At 40.1% G+C, this 26,953-nt stretch overlaps 2 long non-coding RNA genes across 2 annotated transcripts; both read right to left on the minus strand.

The window, feature by feature from the left end:
* Positions 1–444: 444 nt before the first annotated feature.
* LOC133801224 (uncharacterized) lies at positions 445–2,495 on the minus strand. The gene is made up of 3 exons (XR_009876787.1): positions 1,959–2,495; positions 851–1,280; positions 445–675 (listed from the first exon to the last, which is right to left on the minus strand). It is a non-coding gene; the product is annotated as an uncharacterized LOC133801224 (long non-coding RNA).
* Positions 2,496–7,285: 4,790 nt separating this feature from the next.
* Positions 7,286–8,864, minus strand: LOC133801770 (uncharacterized). Its single transcript, XR_009876960.1, has 3 exons — positions 8,738–8,864; positions 7,861–7,916; positions 7,286–7,589 (listed from the first exon to the last, which is right to left on the minus strand). It is a non-coding gene; the product is annotated as an uncharacterized LOC133801770 (long non-coding RNA).
* Positions 8,865–26,953: the final 18,089 nt, after the last annotated feature.

A 26,953-nucleotide genomic window follows, 5' to 3' on the forward strand; every position in this document is an offset into this window, starting at 1 on the left:
GACTATGTTATCGTAGGTCAGGGTACTTTACATAACACTTTATCAGTGTTATACAGATGTGTTATTGTACTGTCAACGATAACACAATTTCTGTGTTATTTTAATATATAGATAAGTGTTTAATTATGTTATTTATAGTCGATTATATAACACTTTTTTTGTGTTATACTACACTTTAGTATAACACATTTTTTGTGTTATGCTATACTTTAGTATAAAACTTTTTTTGTGTTATCCTACACTTCAGTATAACACATTTTTTGTGTTATGCTACACTTTAGTATAACACATTTTTTGTGTTATGCTACACTTTAGTATAACACACTTTTTGTGTTATACTACACTTTAGTATAACACATATGTTATATTAGCTTAGAGAAACATAATCTTTTTTTACTTACACAAAACTAGGAAAACAAATATGAAAGTTGAAGCCAAATAAGGTAACATAAATAGATTTTTATTAATTACTCAAATGTAATTACAATATTTTGTCTACTAGTCTAGGCTTAAGAAATCATATTACAACATAATTTATGCCTAATTAAGATTCCTTTATCACTAAATACAAAACAAGAAATGTATACAAAAATTAGTGAAATACATTCTTCCATTCTAAAGGCCTCAACTACAAATGTTCTCAAGAATTGCTCCAAAGAAATCATCTCAATATACCTGCACATTGTAAAAAAAAAGTCCTTTTATTATTAAGAACATAAGACTTAATCTAGTTTCCACCTATATGCATATAAAATTTAAATAAGCAACTCAACTCAACTCAAGCAAACATCTCTTTTATCATACATAGAATAAGCATAACAAATCAGTGGAAATAAAAGTTTATATATACCTGAGGAAGAAAAGCTTTTCTAATGCCAAAATTTGTATCAACATCCAGACAACCTCCAATACCTACTGGGATAGCTTGTCTATATCTACATCCCCCAGTGGTTGTAACACCCTGACATACATAAACTAAACACAAATTAGAGTGGATTTTAACTGAGATTGTATGATATACATGTTATGGCAATGTACTAAGTTTTTTTATGAGGAAAAACAAAAATCAAACATGTAGAAGGCAATCAATGAGCTCATGCCTGTTCTATTATGGGAAGATATCCACCAACATTAGGAAGAATGGTACCATCTTTTAGTATTCCACCTTCGCCGCCAACTCTAACAGCGATATCATCGCGCCCCATCATGTAAAGGATGTCATAGATTTGATTCACAGAATGTCTAGCATCAGTCCAGGCTTTTGTGTTGATAGTCACACCCTAATAAAAAAGAAAAAGAAAATTCTTATGTGTCACTATGTTGTAAGTTGGTTATGTACTATATATGGTTCGAAAATAAATTAGCTTTTGAGGAGAGAGATTTTTTAATGAGAATTAAGAGAGCTCAACAAATTGGAGACTTTGGGAGCTAAAGTCAGAAAAAGCAAAGCAAGAAGCTTTTAAAAGTAAAAGATGTTATTATAGTAATTGGTAAAACACTAGGACCAAGTTAACTTCCAGCATTGAATTATTTGATCCGACATTATGGTCCTAAGGCCAAGAGTTCTTTTATCCTTTGACCATATATACATAAATATTAGTAGGACCAAATATTTGAGAGATTAAGGTCCAGAAAAAGGCATGATTTTTTTATTTGACTACTTATCATCATCAATACCAGAAGAAAAGAAAAAGAGAAATAAAAAAAAAGAAAAGAAAGAAAACTCAATGACTTGTTATCAAGGATTAAAATACGTAACTGTCAATATGAAATAATCTACTCGTAATTTACTCATTGAATCAATATAGAAAGGGAAAAAAGATGTACTTTTTCATATTTGTGGTGCTGTCCAACCTTTAAGTGCCTAAAATTGAGTTGGATATACTATATTCAACTTTGTAATAGAAAAATCTTGAAGACTGAAAAGATTATTGTTACCAAAAGAAGACTTAAATTACCTCTAACTCAAACTCTGATCTGTTAAGCTTTAAGAGGTAGAGCAGAGCAAAGAAATCATCTGTATCCAAGAGAATCTGGCGAGGCCTAGGCCGAGGAGCGCGTTTTGCAGTGTGCAAATTAGCTACAAATCCTAAAAGGAGTAGAACAAAAATAACCCAGAAGTTTTTTTTCAACACCATTTTCACTGTGATCATTTACACCCCAGAAAAGTATGCAGTCCTCACCAAACTTGATGAAAGCTATCAAATTCTGCTTGAGAAAAGGTTTGTGTTTAAGCCATGGAACAAATAAACAAACAAAGTTTCAAACCAATAAACATTACAATACAATACTTTGAATAAGATTCAATACATATAGGAAATTCTAGAATTAGCTCATAGAATCATGCATACAAAACAGAGAACTTGTGCTAGTAACAGGAAAATAAAACGCAGCCAATTTATACAGAAAGAAAGCACTTTAAAAAAAAATCGACATGTCCTCCATAAGAAATCAAAAAACATTTTACAAGTCCTCTAAAGCAAACCACAGAGACATACCTATATAAGTATGAATTCAGTTATATGTATGAATGCAGTAGCTTATAACATAAGGTCTAAAATTATATCCAAATATATATGTATGAATGCAGTAGCTTATAACATAAGGTCTAAAATTATGTATATATATCTATGTATGGATACGGCTAAACAATAATCTGGCAGCCATGGAGATGAACCATAACAGTACAACCTGGCATCATAAAGATTACTAAAGGCTCACTGCTAGTTATGAAATGGAATAAAGTAAATGGATTGTATGTGTTAGATGGGTAAACTGTATCTATTGCTGAAGCTGATGCTATTAAAGTTCAAGAAAATGAGATGCAACTATGGCACCAAAGGATGGGTCATATAAGTGAACAAGGCTTGAGGGAACTACACAACCAAATAATTATAGACAAGATAAAATAAAATAACAAAATAAAGACAAACAAAGCAATAAAAAATTAAGACAAAGCTTTTACTAATAGACTTTTGGATTATCAACACTAATACAATCTAATCTAAAGGAAAATTTTGTTAATTTAAGAGATGAGCTCTATCTCTAAACAGAGAGATACACCACAAAATGTAAGAAACCTATCATAACTTAAAAATTCTTTCAAAAAGATCACTCATGCAACTAAGAAGTTTATGCTCAGTCTAATATAAATTAAAATACTAAATAAGAGGAACACCTCATGTAGTTAATGACCATTAAACAAATAAGCTCCAAAGATTTTTTAGAAGTTCAATAATGGTATCATGAATCAATATACTTTGATTTACAACAAAAATGAATTTAATACCTATAACCGCTCTATGAATATTGGGCTAACAATTCAGAGAAAACAGGATGACTTTTAAGCTGCAAATGGAATTAAAAAAAATAGAGATATTATGCTACCTAAAATTTATGAAAAACTAAAAGAAAGTGAACAAGTTCCAGTTAAGATTTTAGTTAAAATGAGCCCTCAAAGAGCTTAATATATAAGCTTATACCCAAAAATAGAAAAAAAAAATGCAATATGGATTAGCGCTAGACTTGAACGTTGAAAATGGAGATAGCTAACCTCATTTTGGCATGTTGAAGTTAATATGTTAGACACTGATACAGGGCAGTAATTATAAACTGGAGCAACTGGATCCAAGGCTTTTTTACTTGCCTGAGAAACAAAAACAAGGCAGTACTCATATATTTCAGTTGAGGAAACAAAACTAAGTAGACTAGCAAAAACAGAGGACAAATATCATCATCAGGCCAAAAAGAAAAGTTCATAATCTAGGAAGCAAAGATGGGCCAAAATAGATATCGACAAAATAAAATCCAATGTAAACAAGAATGCACTGCAACCAGGTTCAAGTTACTTGATACAAAAGCATCAAAGGCATTGTCAAGTAGTGTTCAAACACATGCATTATAAAACAGATTAACAATAAAGGTAATCTTTAAATAATTCTTCCTCTAATCTATTAACAGGTGATAAAGCAAATAAAGCATTATAAAACAGAGAATAACAAACTTAGATATTCAAAAGCCCTCAGATCTCATAAGGTAATATGGTCATTAACAGTGTTTGCTCGCGAATGGAAGTCGCATTGGGTCAAAGGCACGCAGAAATGGGCTCGCAGTGGTGTAACATAGCAACATTACATGCAACCTCTCAACATAGCATTGTTCTTTAACTTCCATAAATCCATTATATAAGAAATAACTCACTTCATGAGAGGATGCGGTTGCACCAGAAGCTTGGACTGCTGCTCACACAACAATAAGTATGCACACAAGGTTATAAAAACTCACAAGAATGTTGAACAAATTAGTGATATAAGAACTGATGCTATAAAGATATTAGAAACCTGAGCTTGTATTGGTGGATGTGCCACCTTCAGAACCTGAAATCATTTCAGAAAGCTTATTTCTTCTAACATCATCAAGTTTCTCAAGTGACCGCTCTAAGAGTCTCATACCAACCAACTAAATAAAATGGGCAAAGAAGAAACAAATCCATACCATCAATAATCAAAATTTAGAATTAAGCAGCAAAAGCACAAAATTGATAAATAAATAAAACGATACCTTAGCTATCGCTGCCAAAGCTGAAAAGGCTGCATCCCTCACATCTTGAGTCCCATCATTGAGGCACTGTGAAAAAGTAAGAAACTATAATATAGATAAGAGAGTCCATGAAACACCATGAACAGGATAATTCATGGTCAAAAATAGGTTGCACCATTATTTTTTTATTTCCCTTTGTCTTCTAGAATACAAATTAGAAAGTAAGAGCACCAAACCATGAATTAGTGCTCTAAACTCATCAAAACCAGTACTGAAGCTGTCTTCTAAAATAAATGGAAATAAGCAATGTTTAGCACACTTTACTCAACTAATTGTTGAAAAATATGAAATATATTACAACTACAAACATAAATGCACTTACCTCCCTAAGGATAGGCACATAGTCCTTGTGCACCTTTAAAATAACAGCCTTGTTACTTGTTTCAATACAGAATGTTACCCAGTTAAGAGTTGATGACCGTACAAGAGGAACTTTATTTTTTACAGCTGTCTTAATATCGGCAATAGACAACATCCATTACAGTTTGGGCAAAATCAAAATTACCACCTATCAAAGCGATTACAAATACTCAAATGCAAAGAATTTATGTCATCTAATCTCTAATAAAAAAAAAACTTAAACCAAAAACATAGTAAGGAATCCTATGACAATACTATATTCTGAATTAAAGAACTACAACGTAGGATAAAGATATACTTGCCTTCCACAATGTCAGCTAGACTTAAGCACCCAGCTGTATGCATTTCCTGAAGACTTTGATTTAGTGCCTCAGTAGAGGCAGGTTTTTTCTCTTTCAATTTTTCCTTTATAAAAAAAAAATAAGAGAGAGAGAGAGAGATAAATCAAAGGAGTTAGATAAATTCAATAAGCCAATATCCCTTCTTCAATCTTTATTAAATTATTTCTAAGAAAAATCTGAGATAAACCAGATCAAAATATATATTAAAAGTAAAATTGAATAAAAAAATCACTTTATATACAAATCAAAGCTACGATCAACATCATTTGAACTTCTAAAAAAGAATCTACTCGTATGACTAATTACACTTTTATTAATAAGAAAAATGAATGTACAAGTCAAAATCCAAAAAAAAAAATACCACCATCCTCAGTTGTAAGTAACTGGCAAAAATTAAATGAACACTTGAACAGCTTGGTTACATTCAAACAGCCTATTTTCATTTTAAGTTGATATAATATTATTTTTTTAGCTAGCAAAAAATGAACATACCAGCAAAACTGACAATAGGAAGCGTGAACTTGCAGAGAAATTAGTTCTTAAACCCCGAGCAAGATTGCCAATAGCTTGAATTGCCTCAACTGCTACAGCGATATTAACATCTGTTATGAGCTGTACAGAAAAAGAATTAAATGATTTTTATTTATCAACTAAAAAAGCAAGTATAAACTTATAACAGAAGTAAGAATATAAAGCATGAAGTTAAAACTTAATGGAGCAGATTGAACACTTAACTATGCAATATTAAAAAGATCCTTGGCAATAGATAGAGGTATAAACGATGCAAACGAAATACCCAAACATAAAAAGACAATGTACCTTTTTTAGTGTCCGATAGATTTCTGAGAAATCACCGGGTGCTATTCTTTTTGTTGAAGCAAGCTTGGTTAGCTCTGCATCAGCCTCTTTCCGTTCTGACCACTTGGTTGCTTTCTGTGACATAAGGCACAAGATGTTGATAGCAGTATAGGAACATCAAAACCAAATATTCCTAAATTGAATCAGTACAACAACAAAAAAAAACTGAAATAGTTTGACGGAGAGAAGAAAGAAGACTGACCACTCCATCCCAAAATCCAGACTTCTCCAAAGGAGCCAATATATCAACCGGATCAACGAGCTCATACTCATCTATTTCCTGAGGAGCAGACAATTAAAATATGTTAAACTATGCATAAACAGGAGAGCTAAATAACCAACATCTCTGCAGTAAAAAAACTAATAAAATATAACACTAAAGTGTCAAACTCCTACAATGGTAACCACTTGATACCCGCTGATAGAACACCTACTTGTCGTCATTTAATATCAACCAAGAAAAAGAATAATCTAATAGACTATGCGTATTACACACCATCAGATGTAGATTCCTCAGATGGGCCAGCACCCACAACTTCAGATACAACCTCCTTTTCTGGCTCCTTGTCTTGCTCAGACCTGAAGACATCAATACCAACTAGGTTAAGAAAAATAAAAACAGCAAGCAGATCAAACAGCTAATGAAAAAATGAATTTTCACCTTATTTTGTGACATGGCCTAGCTGCCCCTGTTACATTCACCAGCTCGGCTTCCAATTCTCTTTTCTTCAAAAAATAAAAAATAATAAATAAGTCATTACTTCCAAGGATCAGGGAGCAACAAAAAATTCCATACGCAAAGCCGTACATGTAAGAAGTTATCATACCATTGTGTCCCTCATTTTCTCAAATAATATTGATTTTACAGGGTCCTTTCCAATCTATCGACAAAGCCCAAGAGTAAGTCCTTTAGAAGATCCACGAACATTTTGATCTTGATGGTCAAATAGCTCAGGCAACATCTTTAATATCCTCTTTGGAGGCACAACTTTTGCTCCAAACTCACTATCAAACCAAACATGCAGATTAGATAAAGAAGTACAAGAAACATTTCCCACAAAGAAAAGATATGTAGACATGGTCATGAGTGCATGAAATTTTAGGAATATAGAAAACTAAAATGGGAAATAGAATATGACACAATTATTCAATTTATGCCCTCCTAATAGATCTAGATCTTGACTTGGTTCTTCACATGACACTTATTACTATAAATGTAAGCACCTAGGAGGGCAGTTCAAATAGTCAGGTCTATTGTTTGCTCCCACAAGATCTAAGGTTCGGGTACCTAATTGGCAAATCATATAGCTTGATGTCCCTCAAATATTGTAAGCAATACCTAAAGAAGCAACTCGTATTTCGAGTTGAACAAAAACACACTGAAAGCCCTATGCAGCAAATTTTCCTTTTCAATCTTTTCCATCAAGTGACCTACAGGGTACAAAAGCATTAGCAAACCACAGAGGTCCAGCTGATCCAACAGAATGAACATGATCTATTTACAAAGTATATGATTTGAAAATGTAGTAGAATGCCCAAAACATTAATAAACAGTTCATTTCCATAACGTGAAGGTATCCAAAATCAAAAGAGGGTATAAGATTTAGGAAGGATAGGAAGCCTTGGAGTATGCAAAATGCAAAGTACCATAAAGACATGACATAATACCCAAAAAGAATTGTGCAGATCAAATTTTACTTACAATTATATTTTGTATCATGACCAACAACCCGGTCGTTCTTATCCACTAGAATGCATCTATAGAAAGTTCACATGAAGAAACATAATCAGCTCCAGTACAACACAAAGAAAGATATGTAGATCTAAACGCAAAATTTGCATTCAGATTTTGAATGTTCTCCAATCTCAAAACCACATGAATATTTGGCTAAAAATAGACCTCAACTCATTTGATTATAGTTAATACTCAATTAAAGTATCACCTCAGTCACTGAATTTTCATTTCTTACCAAAAACAAACAACAAAGAAATGAAACCCAAGTTTTCATTTTCTCATACTTTGAACAGCCAACGAGAGCAAGAAAAGGAATATTATAATATCAAGAACAATAAGAGATCAAAGCAATGAAAAAAAAATCCAGTAATTCACTTTTCTGTCCAAAAACAAATAAACACAATACATATCTGTAGATATAAGATTTAAAATCAATATCTTGATGCTTTCTAACCACAAAAATTGTTCAGTTCGGTTGGCTGAAATTTTAAAGGGGATACTGATAATAGCAATGTTGTAGCACCAAAAAAAAATAAAGCAAACACAACATAAAACAAATCATGGTAATGAAGCAATATTAAGGAAGAAAATTAAGCCCCATGATATATATACTTCGATACCTCAACAGTGAAAAAAAAAAGAAGAAGAAGAACATTAAACAAACAAAGTACAACAATTGAAATAAAACAATGAAGAACAAAAAATTAATAAACCCACGAAGTATATAACCCAAAAAATCAATAATACAATTTTTCCTATTAAAAATCCAAGCAACCAAACAAAGCACACCAGAAGAAAAACAAAAAAGAAGAAGAAATGGGAAAAAGGGTAATCAGAAACACACTCGTCCTCAAACATAAGGCGTCTCTAGACAGCGTCCATTCCAGCGTCGGCAGAGTCTCCCATGGTGGGATTGGAAGCTTTAAAAGAAAGAGAGACCCTAGAAATGAGAGGAGAAAGGGGCTTTGGAATGGAAGAAGGGATTTGGAGACTCATTGAGCTCGGTGTACACCTTGTACACAAAGAAATACCTTTCCCCTTTCTTCTTCTTTCCCCATTTTTCCTCGGGGTTACTTCCTTCATTCTTCTTCCTTTTCGAAGGGTTTTCTGCAGGGGGTTTCGAGGCTGATGGGTCTGCCAAGGTCGAGGCAGAGTTTATGTTTGTCGTTGTAGTTATGGGTTGAGAGGTCATATTTAGTGTTGACCTCGCCTCTTCTACATTGACAAACCTCTGAGCTCGCCTATTAAACTCGGTTATTGACCTTGCAGGCTTCCTCTCCATATCTTCCCAGAGGGGACTTCCCGGCATTACCCCAACTCGGACAGCCATTAAATGACCGCTGTCGTCTACATCCCATGCTCGGGCAACATCCAGATTGAACCTTGTGAGGTAGCTTTTCAGCATTTCATTTAGTTGTTGCCAGACATTGGTCAGGGCCAATGCCTCGGGTCTTACCCCGATCATGGCTCTAAACTACTTCTTAAAATCTTTCGACAACTGATCCCAAGAAGTGATTGAATGTCTCTTATATTTTTCGAAACAGTTTTTCGTTGGTACTGTCAGCGATGCTGGAAATAACATTCAACTGAGCTCGTAACCCACATTACTTGCTCTCATTATAGTGTTAAATGTACTCAAATGACTGTACAAGTCAAATTTTCTATCAAAGGTGGGACATGAGGAATCCGAAACCCTTGAGGAAACAGAGTGTTGGAAATGTGGAGAGCGAATGGTTCGAGCTCCATTGGAATCTTCATCCCGGCTCCGACCTCGCTCATTCTGTAAGAGCCTAAATGCTCTTTCCAGTTTATCAATTATATCCTGAACTGGGTCCACAGGGGGTCTCGCCTGAAATTGGTTATCATTGATCACAATTCCAGGCTCGCGCCTTCGCAGGGGATCCTTGTGCCCATTTAGGCGATCTCTCATATCTGGATTTGAGGGATTACGACTACCCTGATTCTGATTCAGGTGTTCCCGCAAGTCAGGGTGGTTCCTTGGGCTCCCAGTATTTCTATGTTCTTGATCATACATACTGACTAATCTGGTGTCCCCTGAGTCGTCGCTGGTGAGGCTCATCGCATGATTGTTTCGAGATGGATTCCTTTTAGGCTGCCTCGTCTCTACAGTGCGAGACCGAGACAATTGGCTTCTCGTAGGCTGGGCACCTCTCCGTTCTCTAGCCACTTCTCCATTCCCCTGCTTCCGTCTAGCTCGCCTTTCCCTATCACCCTGAGTCGGTTGTGTGTTCCTCCGAGGCGGTGAGGGATATCTTATTGGCGATGGAGGGAACTGTATGGGTGACGGTGGTTGCCACCCATTTCGAGGTCTGGATGGTCCCGAGTTTGCCTGTGCCGGCTCAGTAACATTCTGCCTATTACCAGGATTCTGAGTCCGAGCCTCTACAGGGGCTCAGTTATTCCCAGTTTCAGCTGGTACCTCAGCAGTTGAGTTAACCGGAGCTCTAGCCCGGGTGTTTCTTTGGGGCCTCGAGATAGCAGGTTGTTCTGCTGGTGGTGGAGGTTGCTCCGTTCTTCTTGTGGCAGCATTTTTGCGAGGTCGCCCACGAGGCCTCCTGGGAGGAACATGAACGTCCCGCGGAGGTGGAGCTTGGTTCTCAGGCGGAGGTTGAGGCTGAGCCGCCTGCGCCTCCGCAGCTATCCTAGCCAGCTCCTCGTTCCTCTTTTTGGCCTCAGCCAACTGTTTTCTTAACTGTCGATTTTTGAGCTCCACAATGGGGACATACTGCTCGGGATTATAATACATGTCCTCATCGTCCCTGGGAGTCAGAGGTGCCGGAGGTCCTCGAGAATCGGAGGACTCACTTCTTTCTTCTAGTTCTGGATTCATCATTGGCTGCTTCCCAGGGTGTCATGGATAGTTTTCTTCAGGAATATTCTGATCATTTGCGACCATAGCTAATCAGGGATTGTACTGCTTAAGGCTCTCAGTGAAAGCACCAAACTGTTGACACCATTTTTTGTCATCTTAAAATGTAGAGCAATTAAACAATAAGAACTATGGCGCAGCTGAATAATATGGTAGAACAACAAGAATTTTACGTGGTTTAGCAGTTAACTCAGCCTAGTCCATGACTCTATTTTATTAAGACTTGGAGTCTTCTGGAAATCCTTTAGGGATGAATTCTCTAGAATTTCTCTCAGTATATCAAAAGATCCGTCCTTTACTAATGTTCATGAACTCTCTATTTATAGAGAGTTTTTAGAGTTCATTCCCACGTATTTTGGGAAGATACTTCTGCTTATTAATTAAAATAATGATATTAAATATTGTAACTCCTATATACAAGGAAACGTCCCCTTAAGACCAGGGGGCGAATAACAGACTTGTTAATATCCCTTTAATGTTGGGATGTTACTTTAATAAATATCTTTAAATGTATAAGCGGGATATATCAGATGACTCATTAAATCTTTCGAGGTCAGCATCCAGCGTCATGTTGGTCAAGGTTTATTGATAAGTTACGAACTAGCCGCCTTACTCCAAGACCAGCTCGGAGCAGGTAGATACCATCGAGACTGTTACATTCCGAGCTTGTACTCTTTTTAAGCTTGGGCTACTTGATCCGAAGACACCCGACAACAGATATACCCCGATGTTGTGTTCTTTTGAATTTAGAAAGAACTTCGAGGTTAAATGTATTCCAGGTTACCATCTTGATTCGAGGGTTTGACATATGGGCCACGAACATGCGTGTTAGATATCTCGAGCTCACACCTGACGAGTCCAGCTTTCGATCTCACAATCTCAGGTCTCGAAATTTGGGTGTAAGAATAGATATGGAATTTATACCTTTTTATAGATTGAATGGTGGTTCCCTATTGGGTTGGATTTTGGAACTGAAAAGATTATTGACGTCAAATTCATAATCAAATTATGAATTAACCTTTAATAGTCAAGTCAATGGTAAACTAGGAATGAAGATATAATTAAAAAGGGTAAAACATTAATTTTATTCCCACTTAATTATGAATCATCAATAGAGGATTAATTTGTATGAAATGATTATATCAATGTATACTTTATGGTTACAATAAAGTACTCTGTAAATATATGTCTGTAATTCTCAAGAGTGCAGTCTCATATTTAAAGTGGAATAATCATGAGATTAATAAATATGATCATTGAATCAGAGAGTTTTGGTTAATAATATTTTATTTATTAGAGCGTCGAATTATTGGTCCATAGGTCCCCGACGCCACTCTATCAGCACTATTCAAAGTAAGTATGAATGGGCTATTTGATGAGAGAATATTTATTCTTCGAGATAAATATGACATTATGTGATAATTGAAGTTGCACAAATTATTATTGTATTTGTGCAATTTTCGAAATTGTGTAGAAATAAAAGAAATTTATTTTAATCAATAATTTTATTTAAGCATGAAATGATAAATATGGATAGTCAAAATTTGTTTTGATTATTATATTTATTTAATTAATAATAAGATGAAAATGGAAATTCAAACTTTGAATTTTGAATTTTGAATTTTAAACTTTAATTTGTTATCTTTTCATTAAAATGATGATACCTTATTTGAATTTATAATTATCAACAAATTTAAATAAAAATACATGAAAAAAATCAAATCCCATTTTTAAGGGAGAGTGCCACACGCATTGGGCTTCTTGGACTGCCCTATGCATGTAACACTACTACTGGTGATCAGTTATTGATTTTTTATTTTATTTAATTAATTAATAATTTTTTTAAAAAAAGGGTTTTAAAATAGAATGTAAGAATTTGTCTTTAATCATCATCATTATTATTATTAAAGATGATCAATTTTATTATTATTATGATAATAATGACTATATATTCTATATGATTGTAAATAGAATCAAAACAAGTCTTTTACACAGAGAAGAAAAACTATCATCTTTTTCACACAAAATAAAAACCCTTCTCTCTTGCCTATAACCAAAAGTCTCATGTGTTGAGAATACTTTTGATTCACAAATATTGATTCTTGTTCTCAATGTGCTCACCCACATCATGAGGTGTAGAGAACGTCTTGGAAGATTTAGGTGTGAGTACTCTAGCGAGGATAGGAGGATCGAAATATATACGTAAAGATTCAAGGATTCTTGATGGCTGCCAGAGGTAAATCATTTTGTATTATTTTTCATATACATAATATATTGAGTAACATATTACATATTAAAGGATCCTCATATAAATTTGTTTATATGGAAAAAATTTGTTGTATACAATACTACCATTACCGCAATTTCTGTTGTGTACTAGAAACTATTCCTAACAGAAATGACTCAAAGAGGCCAATAAAAAATGACCTGGAGAATTACCACAAGTATTATGGGATTATCGAGTGACAACTAGAACCTTGACTGGATACATGCTATTCTCATTATCCTTAGACCTAAATAGAAGAAAAGCGAGACGAAGATCAGCTTAAGAATGTCATGTATCAACAACGCACCACAAGGTGCTTGAATGAGAGGGTTCGAGACAAACACTTTGGATTGGGAGACTTGGTGCTCAGAAGAGTGTTTTTGGTCACACAAGACACATCAGCAGGCATGCTCGGGCCTAATTGGGAAGCACCCTATGAAATTGAATCTATCATTAGAGCTGGAGTCTACAAACTAGCTCGACTAAACGGAGAATTAGTTTCACGTTCTTGGAGAATTAGTCTGAGCGTCCCGCCAAGGTCCTTAAGAGGACTGAAAAGACACCTCCTCCACCAGCTCCGGCTGCCATGAGCTCGGCTGTGGAGCCGACTCCTCAGGTCGGGGCGTCCACTATGGTCGAGCTCCAACCTCCCATCATGGTTCACTCAACGCTCGGCCCACCTCTGAAAAAACCCTCGGATTCCATAACACGCAAGTTTTCAGTTTCTACTCACGTTGATGAGTATGTAGTTGACAATGCTGCTGGACCCCATGGGGCTACGCTGGGCTCGGAAATTCTGTCTCGAGTGGGCCAGAGCTTTAGTGGTTTTGAACAAGGCCCAAGACTGCAACACACTTTACGAGAAGAGTGTCGAGCTTACTGCCGTGGTAACTTTTCTTTTCTTGCTACTAGTTGTATTTATAGACAGTCCATATGGTAATGTTGATTTCTTTGTATGCCAGGCTCTTGCTGTCTCTGCTTAGCTCAACTATAAACTGAAAAATGAGATCCACTCGAGCAGGTCCTATGCTCAGGAGGCGAAGGATCTTTAGCTTAAACTGAATGACGAACTCAAGGCACCAAAAGCAAATATGGAGACGGGAGCTGAGGAGCGGAGTGACAAGTATTCCGAGCTTGAGAAGCTGAATGCCCGGCTCCCAGAGCTTGAACAAGAGAATGTCCGGGTTAAGGAGATCAATGCCATGCTTGAATAAGAGAAGGCTTCCACTTTCGATATCATGGAAGGTGAAAAGAGTCGTCTTCTCGAGGAGTTTAAGGAGAAGAAGGATCGGGCAGTCGACATGGCCATGTATAGAATTTGGGCCAACAATGTCAACCTCATCAACACCAGCTTCGTAGGCCCTCTTGAAGTGAAGCTCGTGGCTCAATGACAGGCTCGGCTGGATGATGAGGAGATTGCCCGAGATGAGGCAGAGAAAGCTGGAGGGAGTGCTGATGCTGAGAAGGCCAAGGACAATGCTCCTTCTTAATTCTTGCCTCGGGGCTGTGTCCCTTTGAATCTTTTGTAAAAGTCCTTTTATTTTGTTTTTTTTATGCACATGGGGACGAGACAATTTCATCGCTCATGAGGGAGCTAGTATTAATTTTTTGAACTTTAATATGTATGCTTTACATTTCTTGAGCCGAAATATTTTGCGCAATTTAAATTAAAGTGTTATATATGCCTGTTTATTCATACAAACATAATTTGGATTTAATCTCGAGGTTCAATGTATTCATGCACAGTTTGCTCGAATTATCTGCTTCCGATCTCGTTATTTGTCAAGGTCTGATATTACTTTTACCGTGCACGTGAAAGTACTTATATGGCGTGTAATGCAGATGGTTTAGTTGTATCTTACTTTTTAGTTGCTTTTTCTCGTCCTCGATTAGCTCTCCGAGGTTATGAGGTCGAAACTAATGTTTAGCAAGATACTCCAGCCTCGATCTCAACTTAGTACAAAGTGGGTTATGTTCCAACTTACTGCCGATTATTTTTTAGATGGTTTGTTCCAAACCTAGTAAGGTCGTGTTAGGTTACATCCAAATATTTTTATCTTTTTGGCAATTTGGTTATATCCAAACTTATCTCATTCTGCGCATTTGGTTATATCCAAACACTTGTATGTGTTTCGTATACGCTATTTTATTTTTTCAAGCTGATGGTTTATGTACCACTGATGCCCCCTTAATATCCTATGAGTGTGACCATAGGTTATTAAATTAAGAGAGATTGCAAAAAATACAGCATATTAAACGAAATCAAACTTTATTTGGAAGAATCCAAGAATAGAAAAACAATATAGATAAACAAGCATGGTTATAGGCAACATCCTTCCTATACTATTGATAGTAAGGTCGTAGGTGTTCGCCATTCCATGCTCGTGGTACTAGACTTCCATCCAATCTTGCCAACTTGTATACACCGGGTTGGATGAATGATTCTATCTGATAGGGCCCTTCCTAATTTGGCCCGAGCACGCTAGCTGCTGGATCCCGTGTTGTCAAGAATACCCGCCTTAGCACCAAATCTCCCACGCCGAATTTTTGATCCCGAACACTTTTGTTGAAGTATCGGGTCACTCACTATTGGTACGCATCATTTTTTAATTGAGCTCCATTCCTTCTTTCTTCGATCGGGTCAAGAGTTTGTTCGAGCTGAGAGTGGTTCGAGGTTTGATCATAAGTGAAGACTCGAATTGTGGGAATTCTGACCTCGATTGGCAACTTAGCCTCGCAACCGTATGCCAGAGAGAACGGGGTATGTCATGTTGATGTACGGGTCGTGGTCCTATATCCCCATAGGACTTGGGGCAATTCTTCGGACCATCTTCCTTTAGGTTCTTCCAAATTTTTCTTCAGCGAACTTTTTAGAGTCTTGTTTGCAGCTTCGACCTGGCCATTCGCCTGGGGATGGGCCACTGACGAGAAGCTCTTTATTATTCCATTTTTTTTCGCAAAGGTTGGTATACAGATCGTTGTCGAACTGAGTTCCGTTATCAGACACAATCTTCCTCGGCATCCCATATCGACATATGATGTTTTTCACCACAAAGTTAAGGACTTTTTTGGAGGTTATTGTAGCCAAAGGTTCAGCTTCTGTCCACTTTGTGAAGTAATCTACAGCCACTACCGCTGTAACGCCCTGGATAGCCAAGACCGCTACACTGTGTACTTATAAAGGTGCAAGACTTGCTAATCAAGTCATTCTTTTAAAAATGTGTCATTATACATGTAGGAGCTAGGGTTAAAAAGGTTTTGGTCTCAAAAGACTCATTTTATATAATTAAACTGTTACACGAGATCCCATAAGAAAACAGAGTTAAAAGTAAGTTTACAGACTCCCAAAGGTACATGAGTAATCACTAGCAATACTAAGGCAAAATAGTCAACCCTAGAGTCGCGCGTCCCTGCCTAAACGTCAACCGTGGCGGCTGAGCAACTGGCTATGTACATTCCACTCACTGAGCTCTCCAATCAAGGCTGATCTAACTTGCCCTTGCCTTTACCTGCACCATGTAGCACCCGTGAGCCAAGGCCCAGCAAGAAAACATCTTATACAACACAATCAATGATAACAGACAGTTAATTCACTACGCATGTACTCCCATCAAATAATCCACAATAAACATTCAGCACATATATTTAGATTCAAGATACAATCAATCACATATTACATTCATGTTTGTAACGCCCTGGTTACCCCAGAACAGTTAGGGTGAACGGTGAACCAGAAATTTGACCCGCTACCCGAGTCCTTTGGTTAAAAACGTGCTCTAAGTGTAATTAACAGGTTAAGGCTGAAAATTAATAAAAAGGAATGGATATTTTTCATTACAAACTGCTCTGCAGAGCTAATCAAAACATTTACAAGTTGTTCTCAATACAAAATGGTCATTACTGTTTAAAATTTACAACCCCGCCGACCTAAGCGGCAAAAATAGGGTAAACCCCTTAGTTCCTCTGAGAACGCCTTGGTCGTGGTGGTCAAGCGGCCGCATATGTACACATCACCACCTAAGCTCTCCAGTCAAGGCTGGGTGAGCTTTTCTTTCCCTTTACCTGCACCACATAGCACCCATGAGCCAAGGCCCAGCAAGAAAACATAATACAACATGATATAGTGTCAACAAGAATCGTAATAATCATCCAGGACCTACAGTCCAAACAAGTAGGTGACAGTCGCAACAGTCACAAAAGTGGGGACAGCACCCTTTAGCCATGTGACAAATAGTCATCGGTGCCATATGCCCTGGCTCTAAATAACTAGTCTTTGACTAGTCAAGCGCTTATAATTTTCATCGACCTTCTAGTTGGTCCAGCATTAATACCCCATATGAGTCATTCAACACTGATATCGATTAGATCTAATCTTCATTTGGCTCGGCGTTCATGACGCTATGCCATTTCTGACTCTTAGGTCAGTAAAACACGACCAGTGTTCAACTCATTGTGAACTTGACTAATAAATCACAGCTTCACAAATGGATCTAACACCGTTGCCGATTCTGACTACTAAGTCAGTGCCACATACAGATAATCAACATTCACTAGCATTTAATATGCAATCCATGTCCATATTTATCAATCAACATGCCTCAATACCAAACTCGCACGTCACATATACACAGGGTGCAGTTTTCTTACCTCCTGTTCGAGCGAGAATTAATAATAAGAACGACCCTTGAGAACGATCAACCTTTTGCTCCTTTAGCGATTACCTAGTCATAACCAATAATGGGATTCCATCAATAAAATGAATAATAAAGGGTTCCCAAACCAAAACCTAGCCTCTGAGACATCAAACACTACTAAACCGAGTAGTAGGATCGACCCCGAGGCCTAAAGCTAGCATCCCCGAGCCAAAAAGCCACTAAGGGCCGCGGCCCTCCTCGGCCATTCCGCGGCCCGCCCCTCAAACAGAGGCGGCAACCTTCAACTTTCTTCAAGGGCTGCGGCCCTCCCTAGCCATGCCGCGACCCAACCTCCAGTTCAGCCAAAACCCCTGTTTTTCTTCCCTTACGATTTCTCTTGGAACCAACCTTTCAAACCAAGCTTAAACACCACCCAAATCTCCAATACAAACCCTAAACTTAATCTATATCACTCCCTTATCAAAACCCAAGTGAAATCCCAACAAAAACTTCCATCAATTCCAACTGTCCACAACAAAATCACAAGCTGAAAACTAACACCAAAACAGAGCATACCAGAAAACTAATGGCTGGAAACTTACCTCAAACTCAGGTTGTGATGCTCTTCAATGGTGGAACACTCTCCCAAACTCCCAAGGTCTACTTCCCAAGCTTGAATCCTCAACAAGGTCACCAAAAATCACAAAGAAAATGGAAGAAGAAGAAGGTACGGGTAAGCTCCAAACTTGCTCTGTTTTTCTCATAAACTTTACTGCTGAACCCAGTTTATATCTATCCTAGGGGTAAAACGACCATTATACCCCTAGGTCATTTAAGGGTTTCCAAAGGCTCCTAAGGGCAAATCTGTCCTTTCCAACCTATCTCGTTAATCATAATTAACGCTCTCCAATTCCCACTATTCCCAATAATCCCAAAGACCAATAATTCATATCTCGTTACCCTCTAATACCCGGTAACGCACTAACCATTAAAATCACCCCGAGGCTCCTCCCGAGCCTCGAACTTAAACCTATTATGACCAGACCGCTAATTAACATACCATGGTCGTCTCATGTTGAAAAGCTCGAACAAACCCACATTATAATGTGGTCTCAACACATATCATCGACATGCATACAATTATACAATTATACCCTCAACGGGCCAAATTACCATCACACCCCTGTAATTAAACATGTGGACCCACATGCATGCATTTAACATCATATTATAATATAATTCACATATACATGCATAATATCATTTAATGGTTTAATTAAAAAAGTATGGCCCTCCCGGCCTACTAATCCCGCCATTAAACCACATCGGAGAATTTGGGGAATTACAATGTCACATAATATTTAGGGCCAACGACCTAGGTCGCACCCTCTGTTTAACCCATGGACTCTGGCCCGCTTAAACCGAGCTCAGTGCATAATAAGCTATCCTCGGCTACCAGTGGCCGAGCCGCGCCCTGTGCGCTAGTGTAACCCTTGGCACCCTTAGGTTGTTGGTTCACTAAATAGCTTGCATGGCATAATACCATCATTTCAAGCAATCACAATAGGGAACCCTTAGTCCCGTCACATATATTCAACCAGGGGTTGTTTTCTTACCTTTAGTCTGTACGGTTATTGATTCTGAGCGACGCCCCTCAAGCACGATCCGTTCCCGAGCCTAAGCCTTTATCACCTAGTCACAACCAGAGTATAGGGTTCCATTAATATTAAAATATAGGTTTCTGGTTACAAGACTAACTCCCGGGGATCCAAATTCCACCAAGCACGGTGGTGAAACCAATCCCGAGAAAACTAGACCACACTCCCATGCCTAAGATCCTCAAAAGTTCATGTGCACAACCAAGGGCTACGGACCTAGAAGCTTAGCCACGGCCCTAGCCTCAAAACAGAACCAACTTGAACAAAGACACGTGCCGCAGCCTTTGCTTTGGGCGCCGCGGCGCCCACCCTTGGCCGAGCCTCCTAGGCCTTTCTTCATCCTAGGGCTGCAGCGCTCTAGAACAGAGTCGTGGCCCTTCCCTTCGTGCCCAGAAAAACCATCATTTTAATGCTCAAAACCTCAGCCAAAACCACCCCTAAGCGCCCTACTTCAACACCAAACATTTCCACAACTTATGCTACATAATTAAACAGAAATTCAGCTCAATCACCCATAGAAAACTCACTTTCAACCCTTGAAACTATAAGAACTTAAACACCCACTTTTATCAGTCAAAACTCAAACTCCAATCATCAATTCATGAAACAAAGCTTACCTTCTTGATTGAACCCTTCCTCTAGCCAAAACCCAGCTGATTCCAAGGATTTCCCCAGCTCAATTCCACCCTAATCATTAATTGAACAATACCTCAATACCTAGTTGAAACTCAAGTTCTAACCACAGAAGGAAGGAAATTCATGCTTACCTTAGCCCTGATTTAATCCTTGATTGGTTGTTGAGCTAAACATCTAAGTTGCCCCTGATTTCCTCTAAGTTCCAGCAATTCTTCAGCTCCAATTCCCCAATTTCCTCTGTTTTTCCCTTGAGTGTTTCTAGTTTAGTTTCCTTTGTTTCTCTTGAGAGTGAGAGAGAGAGTAACCAGCTGAGTAGGAAAGTTAAGTCGGTTTATATTTTTCCTAAAGGCTTCCTAACTTTTGTCTTACTTGTTAAGTTAATCCCAAGGCTCGAGGCGCCGGAACCGTCCCCTAGGCCAAAATGGTAAAATCCTCCAATATTCCCGACTAGACATCCTAACCTCAAATATATCTCCATATATTTATTTTCATAACCCAATAGTCTAAGTAGCTACCCGATACCTAAAATGCCCCTGACTTGTCCAAAGTCGTATTTTAAGTCCCGTTGTGACTTTTCCCGCGGACCTACCCACATAATAATGTGGTTCTTACATATATCACATATTTATTTCATATTATCATAAAAGCATTACTAAACATATAATTACACATTTAAATCACAATTAATCCATTAATGCCCTCCTGGCACACTAATCAAGGCCCTTAAGCCTTATTAGCGATTTTGGGTCGTCACAACTATCCCCTCCTAATGAGAATTTCGTCCTCGAAATTTACCTGAATAGCTCGGGATACTGATCCCGCATCGCTGTCTCCAACTCCCAGGTCGCTTCCTCGACCTTGCTATTCCTCCATAACACTTTCACTAACAGTGTCATCTTATTCCGCAGAACTTTGTCCTTCCGATTCAAAATCTGAACTGGTCTCTCCTCGTAGGACAAGTCTACCTGCAACTCCAAGTCCTCATACCTCAACATATGTGTTGTATCAGAAACATACTTCCGTAAAATAGAGACATAGAACACATTATGAACTCTTGATAGCGACGGTGGCAAGGCCAGCCTATAAGCCACCTGTCCAATCCTCTCTAGGATCTCAAAAGGTCCAACAAACCGAGGGCTCAACTTGCCCTTCACTCCAAACCTCTTCACCCCTCTCAGTGGTGAAACTCGCAGAAACACATGGTCCCCAACCTGGAACTCCACATTTCTACACTTAGGATCAGCGTAGCTTTTCTGTCTACTCTGCGAAGCAAGCATTTTAGGTCAAATCTTTTCAATAGCCTCATTAGTCTTTTGAACCATATCTGGCCCCAAATACCTTCTCTCACCCATCTCATCCCAGTGAATGGGCGATCTGGACTTTCTTCCATATAACATCTCATAAGGAGCCACTCCAATCGTGGACTGATAACTGTTGTTATATGAAAACTCGATCAATGGGAGATACTTACTCCACGAACCCTCGAAATCAATCACACATGCCCTAAGCATGTCCTCCAATACCTGAATCATCATCTCAGACTGTCCATCAGTTTGAGGATGAAAAGCTGTGATAAACTTCAGCTGAGTCCCCATGGCTCTCTGTAGAGCTCCCCAAAACTTGGAGGTAAATATAGGGTCTTGATCAGATACAATAGACTTTGGAACTCCATGGAGACGAACTATCTCCCTCACATACAGCTCTGCATACTGTTCCACTGAATACGTCAACTTCACTGGTAGATGTGGATGCCAAAAATCCACCAAAAAGAAAAAATCTCTAAGTCCATAGTTGGAATACAAGTCTAAAGGTCACTTAGTCATGTTATTAGACTCGGGCCCATAAGTCTTGCGAAACCTGGAGATTGTCCCAAGGGAAGCATCACCTTATGAGCCATGAAGTATGGACTTGCTAGGCTAAGGGGCCAAGCCATGCATTGCAAAAGGGCAAGTGCACGAGGGCCTTGCGTAGGGAGGCCCTACTTGACTTGAGCCATGCTCCTCTCATCTAGCAGCATGTCACGCATCTCGCAAGTCTCCCCTCGCAATGTGCCTCGTCCTAAGGGTCTCACGTAGCCTCGTGCGTTGCACATCCGAAGCCTTTCGCCAACCTACAGCCTCGCATAGCAAGGCCAAGGGCCTTGCGCCTTGCACATCCGAGGGCCACACGTCGCCTCGCGCCCCACACAGATGCAGCCCCAGCCTCACGCGCCTAGGATGCCTCACATGGGTGACGCCTCACGGAGGTGCTCCAACGGGCCTCGTGCCCCATACAGATGCAGCCCCCGGCCTCGCGCACCTAGGGGGCCTCGCATGGGTGACGCCTTGCGGAGGTGCTCCAACGGGCCTCGCGCCCCATACAAATGCTGCCCCGACCTCGCTCAAGCTCCGCCTCGCGTGCCTAGGGGCCTCGTGTGGGTGGCGCCTCGTGGAGGTGCTCCAACAGGCCTCGCGCCCCACGCAGATGCAGCCCCTGTCTCGGCCAGGCACCGCCTCGCGCACCGGCTACGTCAAAAGCCTCGAAGCTTCGCCTCTCGCACCCGCCACATCCTTAAGGGCCTCAAGAGACATAGCCTCCACTAAACAGCCTTCAGCCACATACCAGGGGCCTCGTAATGTGGGGGCTGCAAAGTGATGGTTTCACAAGATGAGACCCTCATCTCATTTGTAGGCGTCATGTCTCATCACACACGCAGCAGGCCTCGTTGAAGAGGCCTTACCTCTCTTCCTGAGGTAAGTGCCACCAATGGGGCACCACTCTCCCTATGAGTCACATGTGATGAAGAGTCAAGGGTCTCTCGGACATGCGGTTGAGGAAGGTCAGAAGAGGCGTCACAACGATTTGACATGAAGCCAAGAGAGATACAAAATGAGCCAACAAACCAAGAGGAATTAGAGTACGGATACAGTGTCCACGCCAGAATGGTAGTGGCAGTACAAGAATGGTATGTGGTCAGGACTCCCTCAGCACGCTTATGAGGTCCGTACCAGACAAGTGGTGGCGGCATAATGAGGCACCAAGACAGGAGCACTTTTGCAGACCTCTGACACGTACTGGAGCAGACCACCACTCTACCAGCACCACTACCACCTGTGGTGTTAACTTTAGCAGTGTACTCATGTACTAATTGGTCCTAGGGGACCACCATGTATAAAGGGGCCATTAGAGCCCAGCTATAAATATAGCTTGACCCCTCAGAATAGGGGGTTGAAAAATTCATTGTATGAAGAGGCTATTGAGAAATATACAGAGGCTTGCTCCATTGTTGATCTGTTTTTACTTGTCCTTAAAGTTTATCCTAAGTTCTTATATAAATATCACCTGACTTACCTTTGAGTTTTCTGATCTAATTTCGTTGACGAGATTTCACCGTCAATAGTAGAAAATGAGCTGACTTGGTGTTTCTATCTTCTATCACCCACACTGAGTCATGAAGTCCAACTGTCCTGGGTAATCCTCCCACGAAATCCTTCGTAATATCCTCCCATTTCCACTCGGGGATACCCAAAGGCTGAAGCAATCCCGCTGGTGGCTGATGCTCAGCCTTAACCTGCTGACATGTCAAACTTCTAGACACATACTCAACTACATCCTTCTTCATCCCGGGCCACTAATATAATGTCCATAAATCATGATACATCTTCGTGGTACCCGGATGAAGTGAGTATGGTGTAGTGTAAGACTCATCCAATATCTCTCGCCGTATCCCCTCATCTGCCGGAACACATATTCATCCCTAATATCGGAGCAAACCTGTCTCAGAAACTGAATAATCCTTAGCTGTCCCCGCTAAGGCATGTTGCCTAACTTCCTGCAACTGCGCATCCACTAACTGACCCTCCTTGATCCGCTCTAGCAGAGTCGACTGCAAAGTGATATTGGCTAACTGGCCTACTACCAGTTTTATCCTTGCCTGACCATCTCATCAGCCAATTCTCTCGAGATCTGGGTGGAACTATACGACTGTCTTGGGCCCCTCCGGCTCAACGCATCTGCCACCACGTTGGCTTTCCCAGGGAGGTAAAGGATATCACAGTCATAATCCTTAACCAACTCCAACCAACGTCTTTGCCTCATATTCAGATCCTTCTGGGTGAAGAAATACTTCAGACTCTTATGATCAGTGTATATCTCGCACTTTTCCCCATACAGATAATGACGCCACACCATCAATGTGAATACCACCGCTGCTAACTTCAAATTATGAGTCGGATACCGCTGCTCATAATCCTTCAGCTGCTGAGATGCATAGGCTATAACTTTCTCATTCTGCATCAGCACGCAAGCTAAACCCATCCTCGATGCATCACAATACACCACATACTTCCCTTCCTCCAAAGGAAGACTCAACACGGGTGCAGAAATAAGTCGTCGCTTCACTTCTTGAAAGTTTTTCTCACACTTCTCTGACAAGACGAACTTCTGATTCTTTCTTGTCAACTTTGTCATCGGTGAAGAAATCTTCGAGAACCCTTCAACGAATCGTCTGTAGTAACCTGCCAACCCAAGGAAACTCCGCACCTCCGAGGCGTTCCTTGGCCTCGGCCATTCCCTTACTGCTTCAACCTTGGATGGATCCACCTTAATCCCTTCTGCTCCAACTATATGTCCAAGGAAAGTCACCTTTGGTAACCAAAACTCACACTTCTTAAACTTGGCATACAACTAATGCTCCCTCAACCTCTGTAAAACCTGTCGGAGATGCTGCTCATGCTCTGCCTCTGAACTGAAATATACCAAAATGTCATCGATGAAGACAATAACGAATTGATCTAAGAAATCCTTGAACACCCTGTTCATTAGATCCATGAAAGCTGCTAGGGCATTGGTCACACCAAAAGACATGACCAAGAACTCATAATTCCCATAACGCATCCGGAAAGTCGTCTTCGGTATATCCTCATCTTTGATCCTCAGCTGGTGATAACCAGATCGAAGATCAATCTTTGAGAATACCGTCTTACCCTGCAGCTGATCAAACAAGTCATCAATCCTTGGTAGAGGCTACTTATTCATGATAGTCAACTTGCTCAATTCTCTGTAATCGATGCACATCCTCAAAGTCCCGTCCTTCTTCTTAACGAACAAAACTGGAGCGCCCCAAGGGGAATAACTAGGCCTGATAAACCCTAAATCCAGAAGTTCCTGCAACTGTATCTTCAACTCTTTCAGTTCTGCTGGTGCCATCCTGTACGGTGTCCTTGATACTGGTTCTGTCCCCGGTGCCAACTCAATCTTAAACTGAATCTCGCTGCGCAGCGGCAACCCTGGCAGATCCTCAGGGAATACATCCAAAAACTCACACACCAATCTAGTCTCTCCTGGCCCTGCCGGCATAACTCTAGCAGTATCCACTACACTGGCCAGAAAACCTATGCATCCCCCATGCAGCAAGTCTCTGGCTCTCAATGCCGAAATCATAGGTATGTGGGGTCCAGACACCGCACCCATAAAGACAAAAGGGTCCTCGCCCTCAAGCTCAAAAGTAACCATCTTCTTCCTGCAATCAATTGTAGCTCCATACCTGGCAATCCAATCCATTCCTAAGATCATATCAAAATCCTCCATATCTAACTCAATCAGATCCACCGAGAGTTCCCCACTATCAACCATCACTAGCAGTGCCCTAATCCATCTCCTAGAAACTACCAGTTCTCCCGTAGGCAATAAAGTCCCAAACCCTGCAGTCTGATACTCACTAGGTCTACACAATCTATCAATCACTTTACTAGAAACAAAAGAATGTGTAGCACCAAAATCAATCAACATTGTAAAAGGAAAGCCAGTGCTAGAAAGCTAACCTCTCACTACTGAGGGACTAGCCTCAGCCTCTGCCTGAGTCAAGGTGAATACTCGAGCTGGAGTCAAGCTATCCACCTTTCCCACTTCACCTTTGTTCACCGTTGGGCAGTCTTTCCTGAGATGCCCTACTGCCCCGCACAGAAAGCATGCCTTGGCCCGACACTCGCCCAAATGACGTCTTCTACACCTCGGGTACTCTGGATAGGTCTGCCATGCCTCGCCGCCACCCTGACGGCCTCTCTAACCACCCCGACCCCTCCTATCAGGACCAGGAGCGGTCGAAGTGTCAAGAGTCTTCCTCTTGAATTCACTGGGGCCTCCGCCCCTACTTGTCCCTGAATAAGGAGGCACCGCTCTGCGGCCCTCGTGCCTCACTGCACTCTCCATCCATATCTTGTTCTTTGCTTCCTCAGCGGTAAAAGCCTTCTCAACAGCCTGGGCATAAGTTGTTCCTCCAAGTACTGTTGTGATCTTGACACCTTGGGCTATCATAGCATTAGGCCCCCTGATAAAATGATCTTGCCTAGCAGCATCAGTAGGCACAAGATCTGGTGCAAACTTTGCAAACCTATCAAACTTTAGAGCATATTCAGTAACAGTCATATTGCCCTGCACAAGACTCAAGAACTCATTAACCTTTGCTGCTCTGACAGCAACATTGTAATACTTCTGGCTAAACAAATCTTTGAAACCTTCCCAAGACAAAGTGGTAACATCCCTAGTCTGCGATGCCACTTCCCACCAGATACAAGCATCCTCCCTCAACATATAAGTGGCACAGGCCACTCTATCATGCCCCTCAATTCTCATAAAATCCAGAATTGTAGTGATCATAGTTAGCCACTACTCGGTTTTCAACGAATCCGGTCCACCCTCAAAGATTGGGGGTTGCTGCTTCCTCAACCGCTCATATAACAGTTCCCATCTGTTACCAACCTCCCTTGTCTGCACAACTGGTACCATTGTAGGTGGTACAATAGGGGTAGCACTCCCTGATGGAGCCTGCTGTCGCAGGATACGAATCTACTCATCCTGACTCTGTAATCAAGCCTGCAATCAACCATTAACTGCTGCCAGTTCTCAGGGACTGGCGGAGGATTCTGGCCCTGATCGTCACTACCGATCCTGGACCTAGTGCCGGCTAGTCGCGTAGATTTTCTTGGACACATAGCTA

This window comes from Humulus lupulus, chromosome 9, assembly GCF_963169125.1.
Source record: "Humulus lupulus chromosome 9, drHumLupu1.1, whole genome shotgun sequence".
NCBI classification, from domain to species: Eukaryota; Viridiplantae; Streptophyta; class Magnoliopsida; order Rosales; family Cannabaceae; genus Humulus; species Humulus lupulus.